Source organism: Cydia strobilella, chromosome 1 (genome assembly GCF_947568885.1).
Source record: "Cydia strobilella chromosome 1, ilCydStro3.1, whole genome shotgun sequence".
Lineage (NCBI taxonomy): Eukaryota > Metazoa > Arthropoda > Insecta > Lepidoptera > Tortricidae > Cydia > Cydia strobilella.
The window spans coordinates 23,552,783-23,567,929 of NC_086041.1; the positions used below are offsets into that span (position 1 = coordinate 23,552,783).

The 15,147-nt window shown below is 37.7% G+C and overlaps 1 protein-coding gene across 1 annotated transcript in view; it reads right to left on the reverse strand.

Annotated features, from left to right (window-relative positions):
* LOC134742321 (protein expanded) overlaps positions 1-14,449 on the reverse strand; it is a 33,256-nt gene extending 18,807 nt beyond the window's left edge. The window contains exon 1 of the mRNA XM_063675373.1: positions 14,137-14,449. The gene's annotated coding sequence lies outside the window, so the exon portion shown is untranslated. The remainder of the gene's footprint in view (positions 1-14,136) is intronic.
* Between the last annotated feature and the right edge of the window lie 698 nt (positions 14,450-15,147).

Below are 15,147 nucleotides of genomic sequence, written 5' to 3' on the forward strand. Positions count from 1 at the left end.
CCTTTTTTTAGTAGCATACTTACATTTAATTTAATTCCGAGCTGAAATGTTCGACGTTACGAGGCCAAATTTCTTTCACTTCTTCTAATAAGATTGCTGTGACTAAGACGATTATATGACTTAATTGGCGATGAAGGTGAAATCAGACGGTCCATTTTGTGTTTATTTTCGTGTTTCATTATTCATCTTCACTTTCAAATATTTAAGCAGTTTAATTACTAGGGACTCCAGGTGCACCAGGCATCGTTGCAAGGATTGCTATGGCAAAAAAGCTTACAGCCATAAAAAACATCTATTGAAATCTCGTTTGGCATGTAGAAGCAAGAAGTTACTGATTAAGGTGTACATCTGGACTTCTGGAGTATAGCCCTTTATGGAAGTGAAATGTGGACAATGACCCTAAGAGATAGAAAGAGAAATGAGAGCATTTGAAATGTGGTGCTGGAGGCGAATGGAAGGCATTAGTTGGAGAGACAGGTTAATAGCTATTCTAAAGCTAGGATTCTAATTTTGGTGACACTTGGTCGTTTGCGCTATTTCTAAATGTACATATTCAGTGAGAGGTAAACACAAATATGACTAAGTTATTCGGATGTGAACGAATAGTTCAGGCGTTTACTTAAAAGCATTACGTCAGAAGGCTATACTAGCTAAACCCGTCGGAGAATTGGACGTGACAGCTTGGTATGGTGTGAAATCAACTAGCTAAATGGTGCTAATTAATTAATGTCAATCTGAAGCAAACGCTTATTTTGGTTTGTCACCATTTTTAGGGTTTCGTAGTCGACTAGAAACCCTTACTTATAGTTTCGCCATGTTCGTCTGTCCGTCCCGTCTCCGCGGCTTTGCTCCGTGATCGTTAGTGCTAGAAAGCTGCAATTTGGCATGGATACATGCATGCATGGCATGGATCATGCATGGGTACAGAACAGTATATTGGAAACTACAAAAAAATTTTTTTTTGGGTAAATTACAAAATGGTTTTTTTTCTTCAATTTGTTTTCGCTTTAACCCAATGTTGTGGGGTGTCGTTGGATAGGTCTTTCAAAACGAATTTTAAGGGTCTCCAACAATCATTTTTTGATTAAGTAAATATTTTCGAAAATAAACGCTCCGAAAGAAAAAATGTGCCCCCCCCCCTCTAACTTTTGAATAATGGGTCCAAAAATATGAAAAAATATCGTAAAAAAAACTTAATAAATACTTTCAATGAAGACTATATCGAACATGATCGGTATAGCCGTTTTTGAATTATTGCAGTCTTTTTTAGGGTTCCGTATTCAAAGGGTAAAACGGGACCCTATTACTAAGACTCCGCTGTCTGTCTGTCTGTCTGTCCGTCTGTCACCAGGCTGTATCTCGGATCATGAACATTGATAGCTAGACAGTTGAAATTTTCACAGATGATGTATATTTGTTGCCGCTATAACAACAAATACTAACAACAGAATAAAATAAAGCCCCAATTTAAGTGGTCCCTTACAAGAAACGTGATATTTTTTTGCCGTTTTTTGCGTAATGGTACGGAACCCTTCGTGCGCGAGTCCGACTCGCACTTGGCCGGTTTTTTTCTTAGTTAAAAGACGTAGAAGGTACAAAGTGCTGCGAAGGTACCTACTCCTTATGCTTGTAATGTACATGACATGGTACATATGTACTTACTAATAGCCCCCGTTTGGCCTGTTCTGAGTGTTCTGACAGAATGGTAACTACGAAACCCTTCCTATCCCTAAACTAAACAAAAAACCGGCCAAGTGCGAGTCGGACTCGCGTTCCAATCCAAGGGTTCCGTACATTACACAATTTATAACAATGTATTTTTTTCATGTGAAACGTGAGTGAAATGTCTTTAAAAACCCGTAAGGGTCAGATCAAAATATAAGTAATTAAGTCCGACTCACGCTTGACTGCACATTTCTAATAGGTTTTCCTGTCATCTATTTCTTGGCTATTTTAGATTTATCTTAAATAACTTCTAAACTATTTATTTGAAAACTACAAAAAAATTGAGATTCTCAAAATTTTATTTTATTTTTCTTTATTTAGGATTACCAACAGATAATACATCTTACATGCTCTTAAATCTATATAACAATCATGACTGATACTTATCTAATTATAGGTAACCACAACTTATATAAGTGTCTTGAGTACCTGTGAACAATAGTGAACGTGCAGTAAACTTATGGCTATATGAAATTAGTACATTACATTAACTAAAATATTTACTATAAAAATATTTTATTAATATTTTATTAAGTATTACTTTAGAATTTTTAAGAAACTATGACTAACTAACTACTTTGGGACATCCAGTGAGCCAACATATTTCGTCACCTTTCTTTTAAACTGTTCAAGTTTGTCGTTGAATATGTCAACTCCCGCAGAGCCTGGGATGTGATTGTATGATTTTGCCATTCTTAAAAGGGCAGAATTACGACCTAAATTTGTTTTCCAAATGGAATGCTAAACAGTTTATACAAACCAGGACGAGGTAGCCTAGCAGGAATAGTTATTTTAATCTTACTTAACAATTCTGGGCAATCCAGCCCCTTACTATTAACCAATTTGTAGAGGAACATTAAATCTAGCACTTTTCTCCTGTTACTTAGTGAAATAAATCTAAAGAATTTCATTCGTTTACTATATGATGTGAGTTTACGGCGTTTGGAAGAGGAATATCCTAAATGTGTTAAAAAGCGTCTCTGTACCTTCTCAATTCGATTCTTATGCACCTCGTAGTAAGGTGTCCAAACCTGGGAGCAGTACTCGAGGTTACTTCTTACTAGTGTATTATAAAGCAATACTTTAGTACGAGCACACCTAAACTGCCTAGCGTTTCTTAATAGGAATCCTAACATAGGAGGCGCTTTTTTAATGATGTTTGTGTAATGGGCATTGAAATTTAACTTACTATCTATTGTTACTCCCAGGTCACGGATTGTATCAACCTTTTCAAGTTGCGTGCCTCCGATAGTGTAACAAGTGGGCACAATAGTTTTATTGCGAGTAAAAGAGATGTAAAAGCATTTTTTGGCATTCAACGTCATTCTATTCTGGGAGCACCAATTACTCAACCTGTCCAAGTCGTCTTGAAGTAGAATACGATCAGTAGAATTTTTAATAGGTCTGATAATTTTAAGGTCATCGGCGTAGAGATAAGGTTCGGAATTTACACAACAGCTCACTATGCTGTTAATAAAAATTAAAAACAATAACGGGCCTAGGTGCGATCCCTGTGGGACACCTGATGTTGCAAAAAATTGCTTGGATTGTTCACCATTAATAGCTACATACAGCATGCGATTGGCCAGGTAGGACCCGAACCAGGACAATAGTGACCCAGAAACGCCATAATCTCTCAATTTACTTATCAAAACAGTATGATCGACTTTATCGAAAGCCTTACTGAAATCTGTATACACAGCATCTACCTGCACACGATTATCTACATTCTTTGTAAGGCTTTCGATAAAGGCTACCAAGTTTGAGCTAGTAGATCCGCACGAATCCGTGCTGTCTATCTGTAAGTTGCTGTGCAAAGTGAGAATACAAGAAAGGGTAGACCAGTGATTCGAAAATTTTAGGCATAACAGATAAAATAGAAATAGGTCTATAATTTTTTATGTCAGACTTCGAGCCATCCTTAAATATCGGGACTATTTTTGTCTCTTTCCATGTTTGAGGAAAAATGCCTGTTTCGAGAGATTTGTTAAATATGAATTTTAGCGGTTGTATCAGGCCTTCCGCACACCTAGAAATGAATATCGGCGGTAGACAGTCCGGGCCAGGTCCCTTATTTAGATCCAAAGCTTTAATTTTTTTTAAGATCATATTTTCATCACAAATGATTTTATGTAACGAATTGGTCAACACCGTTTGTTCTTGTATGAGGTTTGTGTTGTCGGAACTAACAACATTTGGTTCGTAAATTGAAGAAAAGTTTCTCGCAAATAGTTCACAAATACTTTTGCAATCACAGGCCTGTTCATTGCCAAGTTTCATGTTAGATGGTATGGATGATTTGTTTTTCCTTTTATGTTTCATAAACGACCAGAATTTTTTTGGGTTTCGCGCTATATTCTTTTCAAGCGTTTTGCAATATTGATTGTAACAGTTTAAGGTTTGATCGATACATCGTTTCTTAAGCAAATCGAGAGAAAGTTTATCCAATGGGTTTTTATATTTTTTATACCGTTTACGAAACTTTTGTTTTTCATGTAACATTCTTATTAGACTTGAAAATGAGCTCTTTCATTTGATATCTACCTAACACGATATAGTTTGAAAAACTTTATTTTTAAATTTTCTCATTTACCCTCTAATAGTGTCCCCCATGATTAAAATTCATTTCTTTACGTTACATGTCCGTCTTTGGGTCACAAAATTACATATGTGTACCAAATTTCAACATAATTGGTCTAGTAGTTTTGGAGAAAATGGGCTGTGACAGACGGACGGACAGACAGACGCACGAGGTACGGAACCCTAAAAACAAATTTAATCAACTTTCGATATGTTCACCTCATAAATATTAGTCTAAACAAAGCATTTCCCCTTATTTTTTCCCTCTATGACTGTTTTTGAGCATTCGTTGCCTAGCCTACATCGGTTATTGATAAAGTAAATGATTCATAATTTATACGGTCTTCCAGCTACAACTGCGACCGCATTCCATCGATAGCACAAAGTTTAGTAGTAGTAGTAGTAAACACTTTACTGCACAAAACAAGTACATAACACAGAGAGGATACAGTAAATGTGTACAGAGGCGAACTTATTCCCTTAAGGGATCTCTTCCAGCTAACCTTTAAGTAACTGAGAGATATATACAAACGAAATGGTAGTCAAACTAAGATAACATGTACATGAAGGCAAAACTTTAAAGAGATAGCTAACCCTGGAAACATAACTAAATTCAATACGATGCATTAGGTGCAAAGGCAAAACAAAATAACTACATATGATAAAAACAAAAAATAATAATAATAATACATACATACTTAATAGTAGTTTATGTGACTGCTACATAATGAAAGGCATTAAAACTCGAGTGTGGGTTTATGAAACGAACGTAGTGAGTTTCATAATAGAATCACACGAGTGTTTTAATGCCTAATTATGTACAGTTACATACACTGCTTTATCTACACACATATTTCGTTATAGGTAGTTCCAAACAGCTTGCAAAACTAGACTTGGACGCACTTGCACCTGTAAGATCCCCAATAAGATTTAGTCAGAGCGTTAAAGACATGGGTGTTCTTTTTGACAATACCCTGAGTTGGAGGGCACAGGTTACTGAAATCAGCCGTAAGGTCATGGGCTCACTTCATTCTCTCAACAAACTGAAACACTTTTTACCGATCAAAACTAAAGTTGCATTAATGAACACCCTTATTGATTATGGTGAATTGGTGATGTTTGTTATCCGGACTTAAACGAAGAGCTTCTCGACAAATTGGATCGCCTGATGAATAACTGCATTCGCTTCATTTTTTGCCTCCGCAAATATGATCACATTTCTTCCTTTCGCTCTCAGCTTGGCTGGCTTCCAATTCGACAACGTCGCAATATTCGCTTGCTTTCCACTCTCTTTTCTGTGCTTAACGATCCACACTCTCCTGAGTACCTCAAATCCTTATTTCAATACCACGGCATTTCTCGCGACCGCCAACTTCGCTCTTCTGGCAATATGTCTCTGTCCATCCCTCTTCACCGAACCGGGTTCATGTCGTATTCGTTCACTGTGCAGGTGGCGCGCCTTTGGAACGGACTTCCTTTTAACATAAAAAATGCGCCAAATAAGTTCGCGTTCAAAAAATCCTTACGTGCTTTCTATGCTAGCGGAAAGAAAGTTTCTTAGTGTATTTTTATTAGTTTCATAATGAGTCTCGTCGTTATTTATATATATATATTATATATAGTATATATGTATATTATATTTGTATATTATATGTTATTTTTATTTTATTTTTGCTGTTGTATTTGTAGCACCGCCCACAATTTCTCTGCTTAGCCTTAAGGTTGACTGGTAGAGAATGCCTTATGGCATTAAGTCCGCCTTTTGTACTGTAAGGTTTTCTTTTGTGCAATAAAGATTAAATAAATATTATAAACTTTCTATGATATATTCACTAACCTCATACTACAGCCGACATTGGGGCATAGTTGCTCTCTGGCGGAATTCGCGGATATGAGGTGGCGTCTCCGAAATATCTTTATCGCACATTTTACACGAAACTTTTGCTAGAGTTACTTTAAAAACAACAAAACAAATTATTTTTTACTTACACACTAATTAAAAGATAAACTGCACGTCAAATGGCGGCAAAGAAAACTTTTCACGCATGTCACGCCGCATCAGTAGTTTTTTTTAATTCAGAGACAAACTAGAGTGGGGGTCGATTGCCATATCGTTCGACACCAACTAACAAGCGAGTTTTGTCAAATTTGTATGCAATTGACATTTCATTTCGAATAAAACGTCATCTCGACTGATATTAAAATAGAGGTCAAATCAAATTTCTTTGTTTTTCAGAGATGTTCGAAATTTGAATAAAATAATATTATCGAAATCGATGTTATTATTTAGCAATAATAACATTTTCACAGATAAAAAATTTGCTGTAACAAAACAGTTTATCTTACCGTTGGCCATTATTTACGGATTTTGAAGGCATCATAGAGGGTTTATGATATGTGTGTAGATAAAAATACATAACTACATCTATATAATAAATCATTATTTACTTGAAACCTAATACATTATATATGTAAGCCTTAGACTAAATTACAGAATAAAACTTATATATATTAGGTTTGTAACAGTTTCATTTGGATTGAGCCTCTGTTTCCTGAACTAGGACAAAGCCTGTGACTCAGGATTCAGTGATTCCTCCGAGGAAAGTGGTACAGTTGTTTTGTGAACTTAAGTACTTAAAGGAGAAGGAGTAAAAAATAAAAATAAAATAATAATACTAAGATTGAAAGGGAAAATGTAAAAAAATCTAAAAGTTATATAAAGAAAAACCGCTGACGTGTGTGTGTGTGTGTGTGTGTGTGTGTGTGTGTGTGTGAGAGAGTATGTGTGTGTATTTGTGTGTGCGTGTATGTTACAAGGTGAGTGTTTGTATGTATAATGACTCATTTGATAGTGTTTAAAAGTGATTCCGTTTCTTGATAGGTCTGTGATTTAAGCCATGTTTGTAATTTGGACTTGCAGTCGTAGCTATTTAGTGCGTAAATGTTTAAGTGTTTATTTGTTTTATTGTAAATACGGGCACCATAGAGTAACTTATACTAGAGCGGTACTGTCATAGTAAATTTTGTAACCCCAGTAAATTCACTGCCATCTGTCGACACACTTTAAAACTAAAAATAAATATTTATAAAAATACGATAAATTGTATTTAAATATGGATAAATGATTTTTTATTTGCATTAATTATTTTTATATGATTTTGACCCATGTTCTTTCACTGGTATGCGTTAAAATTATAAATAACAAACGAAACAGTCAACGCCCTCTATACGAGTGTAGGCCAAAACTAGTGGCGCCATCTGATCGAGAATCAAATTTTCGTGATTTTCGAGGCACGTTTTTTCCTTAGACTGTATCCATCTATTACGGAGTTATATCTATCTTTGCGGGCACTCATTGCTACGTATACTGACGGCTCGCGAATGTAGTCCTCTGGAGTACCACAGGACAGGACAGACAGTTTGTTTATTCCGCTTGTTACTTGCTTTCGCGGAAAATGGAAGATGTCAGTGTCTACTATATATAAATAAATATATACAAATATAACACAATCCTACCTACGTTTCTTCCAATTGGCATTAATTTAATAGCTATAACCTCTTTAATTTTTCCTTCAGCGACGCCACAGACTGACACAGCCTAAGCGGAGGTGGCAACGCGTTCCATAGCTTCACGGAGTGTACTACATACTTACTTTACTCTTTGGAGTGTACCGTGAATGATTTATTGTACGACCGGTGTTTGTGGGGAGGAATAGCAAGCGAAAGATCTGCACTAGAACGCAGCCGGTGGTCACTTCCATCCGCCAAAAATCTGAACCGTTCTGCAAGCTCGAGGGAGAGGAGTGTTCGGGTCGGCAACGCGCATGTAACTCCTCTGGAGTTGCAGGCGTACATAGGCTATGGAGACTGCTTAACATCAGGCGGGCCGTATGCTTGTTTGCCACCGACGTAGTATAAAAAAAAGGTAAGGTGGAGAAGAGGGGCAGAACAGCACCTTATAAAAGGAGAGATAAGATGTGCAAGTCTCTACGGCGGCGGATCGGTAACCACTCAAGCTGAGACCGGAACGATGAAACATGGTCAAATTTTCGCAGGCCAAATATAAATCTAATGCAGACGTTCTGCAGGCGCTTCATCTTATTGAGAAGTTCCTCATTAAGGTCCAGGGTCGCGATGTCCCCATAGTCTAGAAGAGGAAGGCAAAGAGAGCGGGCAAGCATGACCTTTGTACGAAGTGGGAGAAAATTTTGTAGGCGCCTCAAAGATTGCTGACCTCGGCAACGTGAAGTTTACGACATCATAGCTATCTACGCACGACGGCGTTACGTTTGTGGTTTACAAAATTGACTGGTTTTGCCAACGATCAAAGGGTTTTGACTTTTGACGTGTCTAGAGATGAAACGATGCTTGTGGTTTTAGGTTTATACAATTTGTGAATTTTCCTAGGTAAGCATTATTTTATAACACAGCGCAGCTTAATAATACTAATATTATAAATGCGAAATCCCGGGAAATGGGTCCCGGATACCAGGAAGAAATAAGTCGAAAGTTAGGTCGAATGTCTAAGCAGGCCGGCTACCGCGAAGATTGTAAATTTCGAATTTTCTATCTCCATCCCTTTCTAAATGAGTTAACAATAGAGTATAAATCGGGGACACACACACACACACTAGGAATATAGTTAACGTCAATCGAATTTAAACTGTTGTGAGACATACTAACATTAAATCATTTTACGGTTTAGACTCGCTTGTTTTAGTCACTCGCACGACTGACTAAAACAAGTGAGTCTAAACCGTAAAATTATTTAATGATAGTTAACGTCATTAAAGATGGAGGATGATGGCGGAGATTTGAAAGAAAAATTGCGTAAAGGAGACTTCCGATTATGCAAACTACGTCACCAGATGTCACTATAAAATTGATACAATTTAAAGGCATGAATACAACATTAAAAAGTTTGCATATACCTCGTACATCGTACCTCAAGACCTTTCTTTATTCATAATGTTGTTACCTAGCAACCGTTATTTATATACTCGTATACTGTCAGAAAAAAATAATATCGTAAACAGATATTATTGCTCAAAGCAATGCCGGGAGGCCTAGATATCTTCGAAGGTAAGAAGAAAATACCATCCGGGGCGCTCATTGCAATCAGCGATGAAAAGGCTAGCTATAATAAATACCTTTAAAAGTACCTATTTAACCGACTTCAAGATTTCAAAAGGTTAATCAGGTTATCAATTCCACATCAATTCGGTTGTTTTTTTTGTTTTTTTTTTTTAATGTTTGTTACTCCATAACTCCGTCATTTCTGGACCAATTTTGAAAATTATTTTTTTGATTGTAAGTATATACATACAGATTGGTCCCGTTTTGGTCAAAACGCAGTTCTGATGATGGGATCCATGAGGAATCGAGGGAACTCCTCAAATGTTAAAGGCATACATATAGTGATTTTAGTATTTTCATCATCAAATCAAGCATTTACATTTAAAAAAGTGACATTTGATGAAGTGGAACTTCTGATGATGATCAGAACGGAACTCTTCAATGACGCATAGTTCACGTTTGGCGATTTATCCTCTTCGTTTTGATTGGTAAGCAAGTTAGGTTTTCAAGACACATTTTTGTCAAGCTCGAGTTCTGATGATGGGATCCATGAGGAATCGAGGGAACTCCTCAAATGTGAAAGGCATACATATAGTGATTTTTGTATTTATATCAACAAATCCAGCATTTCCATTTAAAAAAGTGACATTTGATGAAGTGCAGCTGCTGATGATGATCAGAAATATCAGAATGGAACTCTTTAACGACGCATAGTTCACGTTTGGCAATTTGTCCTCTTCGTTATGATTGGTAAGCAAGTTAGGTTTTCAAGACACATTTTTGTCAAGCTCGAGTTCTGATGATGGGATCCATGAGGAATCGAGGGAACTCCTCAAATGAGAAAGGCATACATATAGTGATTTTTGTATTTTCATCAACAAATCCAGCTTTTACATAAAAAAGTGACATTTGATGAAGGGGAACTGCTGATGATGATCAGAATGGAACTCTTCAACGACACATATTTCACGTTTGGCGATTTATTCTCTTCGTTATGGACCCAGACCCAAACTTGGACCTTGACTTTTTTTTGAACTACGATCCTCACAGAACCGAACTGCTATCAGAAAAGTGGGTTAGGTTAGGTTAGAACTGTGACCCTTACAGAAACGAAATGCTATCAGAACATTGGGTTAGGTTAGGTTAGAACTATGACCCTTACAGAAACGAAATGCTACTAGAAACGTGGGTGGTTGTACCTCATTTTAGTTAGGCAAAAGATGCTGTCTTTTTCATTTCATTGTCTGGAGTGCACCATCAACAATACCTTTCAACGGCATCCCCCATTGAAGTCGGTTTTTTTTTCTTAAAAATTATTTAATTTTGTTTACGACAAACTTGTCCGATGACACTGCAAAGATTTGTGCAATTTGATTCCGCTAAGTAAGACGAGATAGAGTGCATCGTGCGTAGACAAAACAATACGACCTATGCGTGAAATTCATCAGCTACAAGAAGGACCCGAATCACGACATCAAACATTACATGTGTTTATTTTAAATAATATTTGGAGCAAACTGTGTACGCCTACAGAGCGTAGCGTGGCGATATATAGGTAATTACCCGATATTCCCCTAATGTGACAATTATTATTCCAAGAAAATGGATTAGTCGGAAGCTGCAAGCGGTGGATTCAACTTACTTGGTACTTACATACACCTGCTCTTACTAGGTACTATCTTTGTATACCAAATTGAAAGCAATAAAAATACTTACTTTACTATTATGGTTTTGTTATATTCATTCCACTCTTTATAATCTTTTTTACATAATATTAGGTCTACTTGGGCGGTTTACAAGTATTTTTTTTGTTTGATATCTTGCAGTCCAATTGTTACAAAATATCAAGAAAAAAACCGGTCAAGTGCGAGTTCGTTTATAGACGGAGAGCTGGTAGACAGCTCGTGGAGTACGTCCTTGAGGCAATCTCAAAATCTCGTGATACTTCTCCCATCATACCCTCACTCAGCAAGTCAGCACTGCAAGTCTGGCTGCAGGGTAGCGGGGCTAAATCAACCCTTATATTTTTAAAGATTTTTTTGGGCCCAAAGAATGTTCTTGAGGCAATCTTTAATTTCTACAAGTGAAAATTGAATATCTAAATAGTCATAAAAAATAAGCCAGACGATTTGGTCGGGGTCGGGTCTTTAATTAACCTTGCCAGACGCGTGCAAAATATTTTTTCTAAAAATTCAAAAAAAGGTTCTTGAGGCAATCTGTAATTTTTACAAGTAAAAATTTAATATTTAAATAGTCACAAATAAAATAAGTCAGACGATTTGGTCGGAACTTTCTACCTCCCAGACGATCTAGAAAGTTACGTAGGTATCGTATGTGTTACAAAGTTATTTTTGTATTGGTATATAGGTAAGTACGAAGGGGAACGAAAACTTAATTATTTTTGCGCTACGACGCACGGTTTAAGAGATACAGCCCTATAAAGATTTCTGCATGACTAAATAACTTTCCTGGTAAAATTAAAGAAAAATAATTTATAGGGCTAATCCTAAACCGTGCGTCGTAGCGCAAAAATAATCAAATTTTCGTTTCCCTTTAATAACCTGTGCACTGAATAACCTATCACACTAGGACATAAAACAATCATCATCATCATCATCATCGGCGTGAAAAGGGGTTGCCGGCCTCACAACTACCTATATACGTCCTTGCTACGCTCGGCCGTCTATGTACTCGGCCTTCTATGTACTTGGCCGGCAGCCCCTTACTTCCCGGCCTCAGTAATAATTTACTATTTTCTATTCAACTAAACTAAATAATACTATTTAGTAAACTATTTATATCTCAAAAACAGAAATTCCGACACCGGAGTTTTTTAAAATAATATAGCGTATACCTATGGTTATAATACTATCTCCCACCAAAAGTCATTGGATATGTAGGAAATAATCGAAAATACAATGTATTTACAAAACCATGTACCTATGTCTCGAAAACAAAAATTCCGACAGCGGACATTTTTTAACCGACTTCAATTTCATAGAAGGAGGAGGTTCTGTATTCGGTTGTGGCTATTTTTTTTTATTTTTTTTTATGTTTGTTCACCGATTACTCCGAGACCCGTGGTCCGATTTGAGTAATTATTTTTTTGTTCGAAAGGAGCTACTGCCAAGTTGGTCCCATATTAATCTGGTTCTGATCTGATGATGGGATCCATGAGGAATTGAGGGAACTCCTCAATTTTTTAAGGCACATGTATGGTGATTTGGGTGTTTTCTTAAGCAACTCGAGTATTTTCTCTCGAAAACCACCAATTTGATGAAGTGGAGCTGATGATGATGATTGTTTTGATGATAATGATTTCAGCGATTACTCCGGCACCCATGATCCGACTTGAGTAATTCTTTTTCTGTTTGAAAGAAGTTACCTCCAAGGTGTTTTCGTAACAATTTTTGTTTTGATCTGATGATGGAATCCGTGAGGAATTGAGGGAACTCAATTTTTAAAGGCACGTGTATGGTGATTTTCGTGTTTTCTAAGTAACTCAAGCATCTCCTTCCAAAAACCACCAATTTGATGTAGTGCAACTGTAGCCTAACCACGAGTTTGACACTAAATATTCGCTAGCGTCTTCGTAACTTTATAACGTTGATCTTAATATAATATCAGTTTATTAATCGAATTGCATTTGACGTCGTGTAAATTGGCATATATATTGTAAATTAGCATGATACCGGTCATGCCGATTTTCAGTATGTTGCTTGCTATAATAAATATAAAATTTACTAATATTGCACATAAAGTATTTTTGAAGCCTAAATATTCAGGTCAAGCCAAGATCCACTTCGGGTCGTCGCGCCACAGCAGTAAGTTAGTAAATATTCAGTTTGTAGAGTATTCCTTTAATAAAATTAAACACAATACAATATTTTTATATTACCTACATATTCCAGGAGACACTCCTTAAACCAATATTGCCTCTTTTCATTTAGGTATGCATGTTCAGCATTATTGAAGTGAAACTTCTTATGCGACTTCCAACTGACAGTTGCGTTAAACCATAGATATATGTGTGCGCGCACAACTACATATGCAACCATACGTGTACTTTCGTCCCACGTAATATTAGGTCTACTTGGCCAGTTTACAAGTCCATGTTTTGTTTGTAACAAAAAACTTTTATTGATTGCAACTCCTATTATACATAGGTGGGTGCGTACAGTTAAAATCTAACTCGGGAATGCACAGAACCCTAAAATTCTGAAGAAAGAGCCATTGCGATAATTGATTAGGATACCTACCTAATTTTTATTTAGTAATAGTAAAACACTTTATTGACAGACAGACGGACAGTGGAGTCTTAGTAATAGGGTCCCGTTTTTACCCTTTGGGTACGGAATTTGGCGGAACCCTAAAAACACATCATTTGTACGCGAGGTGAACTTATCCCTTTCAGGGATCTTCCAGTATTCCAGTTATTTGGTAATCGGCAGTCTGCAGGACCTTTTGCTACTTTGTGCTGTTTGGCCTGTTTGGCAATCTATCTGTACCAATCAGTAGAATGCTAGAGCAGTTGAAATAACGCGAGGCTGGTTGAGTAGTTGGTGAGCGTGGCTGCGATGGTGCTTGCCGCTTGCTCCAGAGGAAGGGCGCGCGGGCGCGGGGTCAGCGGCCGCGGCGCGGTCGGCGCGGGTGCGCGGAATTCGAGCTATGCGTATGAAATGAAAGTGGCCGCATCGTGAAAGCGCGCGCATCCACTATCCTCGTATCGGACGTAAACCAAAGGATGGAACTCACCATGAATAGACAAATCCAAAGTTGCTGAACGCAATCGCACTATACTCCAAAGTCAACCGCATCCATTGGCACTTCACTTCACTTCTACAATCGCGCGATCTCTTACGAAAAAAATCGAGCGTTAACGCGCGCAGGCGGCTAGAGCGCGCTGGGACGACTGAGTAAGTAATGAGTTGGTTGGGTTAGTTGAGCGAGGCAGGCGCGTGGGTCGGCAAAGGCACGCGCGGGGCGCGCCGCAACTTCGGCTTGGTGGAATGCGGCAAGCAAGATAGTGGCGCGGCGCGGGTACCGGCCGGGGCCTGCTTAGGCTGGAGCCTTCGCGACCGTGTCGCGCCGGCGAAGCTTGTGGCGCGACGACGCAATGCGCGCACACAGCCAACCTCTAAAATAACTTCACGAAAAGTTTCCGTGATCTAAAGGAAGTCTACAATTCGTTATTCGGTGCAGTTTCATTAATTGGAAAACATTTTAATTTAAGCCTTCCTGCCTATATGTATAAAACCTAACTATGGATGAACTAAGGTGGTTATCACACTGGAAATACTAGTGCTCACTACGTAGGTATGCTGCCTGCAAGACGGTCACATCTCAAAGTTTATGCTATAAAAATAAATATTAAGTCATCTAAAATAATACTTTACGATACAAGTGCGGAAAAGACGAAATTCGAAACGAGTGGCGAGTGGTTTTAAATCGACACGAGTTGCGAATTACCTATACGGCCCGCCTGATGGTAAGCAGTCACCGTTGCCTATGGACGCCTGCAACATATACCTAAACCTTCCTCAATAATCACTCTATTGATAGGTCAAAAAATCTGATAGGTTCAGTAGTTTTTTGGGTTCCGTACCCAAAGGGTAAAAGCGGGACCCTATTACTAAGACTCCGCTGTCCGTCTGTCTGTCCGTCTGTCACCAGGCTGTATCTCATGAACTGTGATAGCTAGACAGTTGAAATTTTCAGTTTTTTGAGTTTATCGCGAACATACACACACTCAGTCACAGACAGACG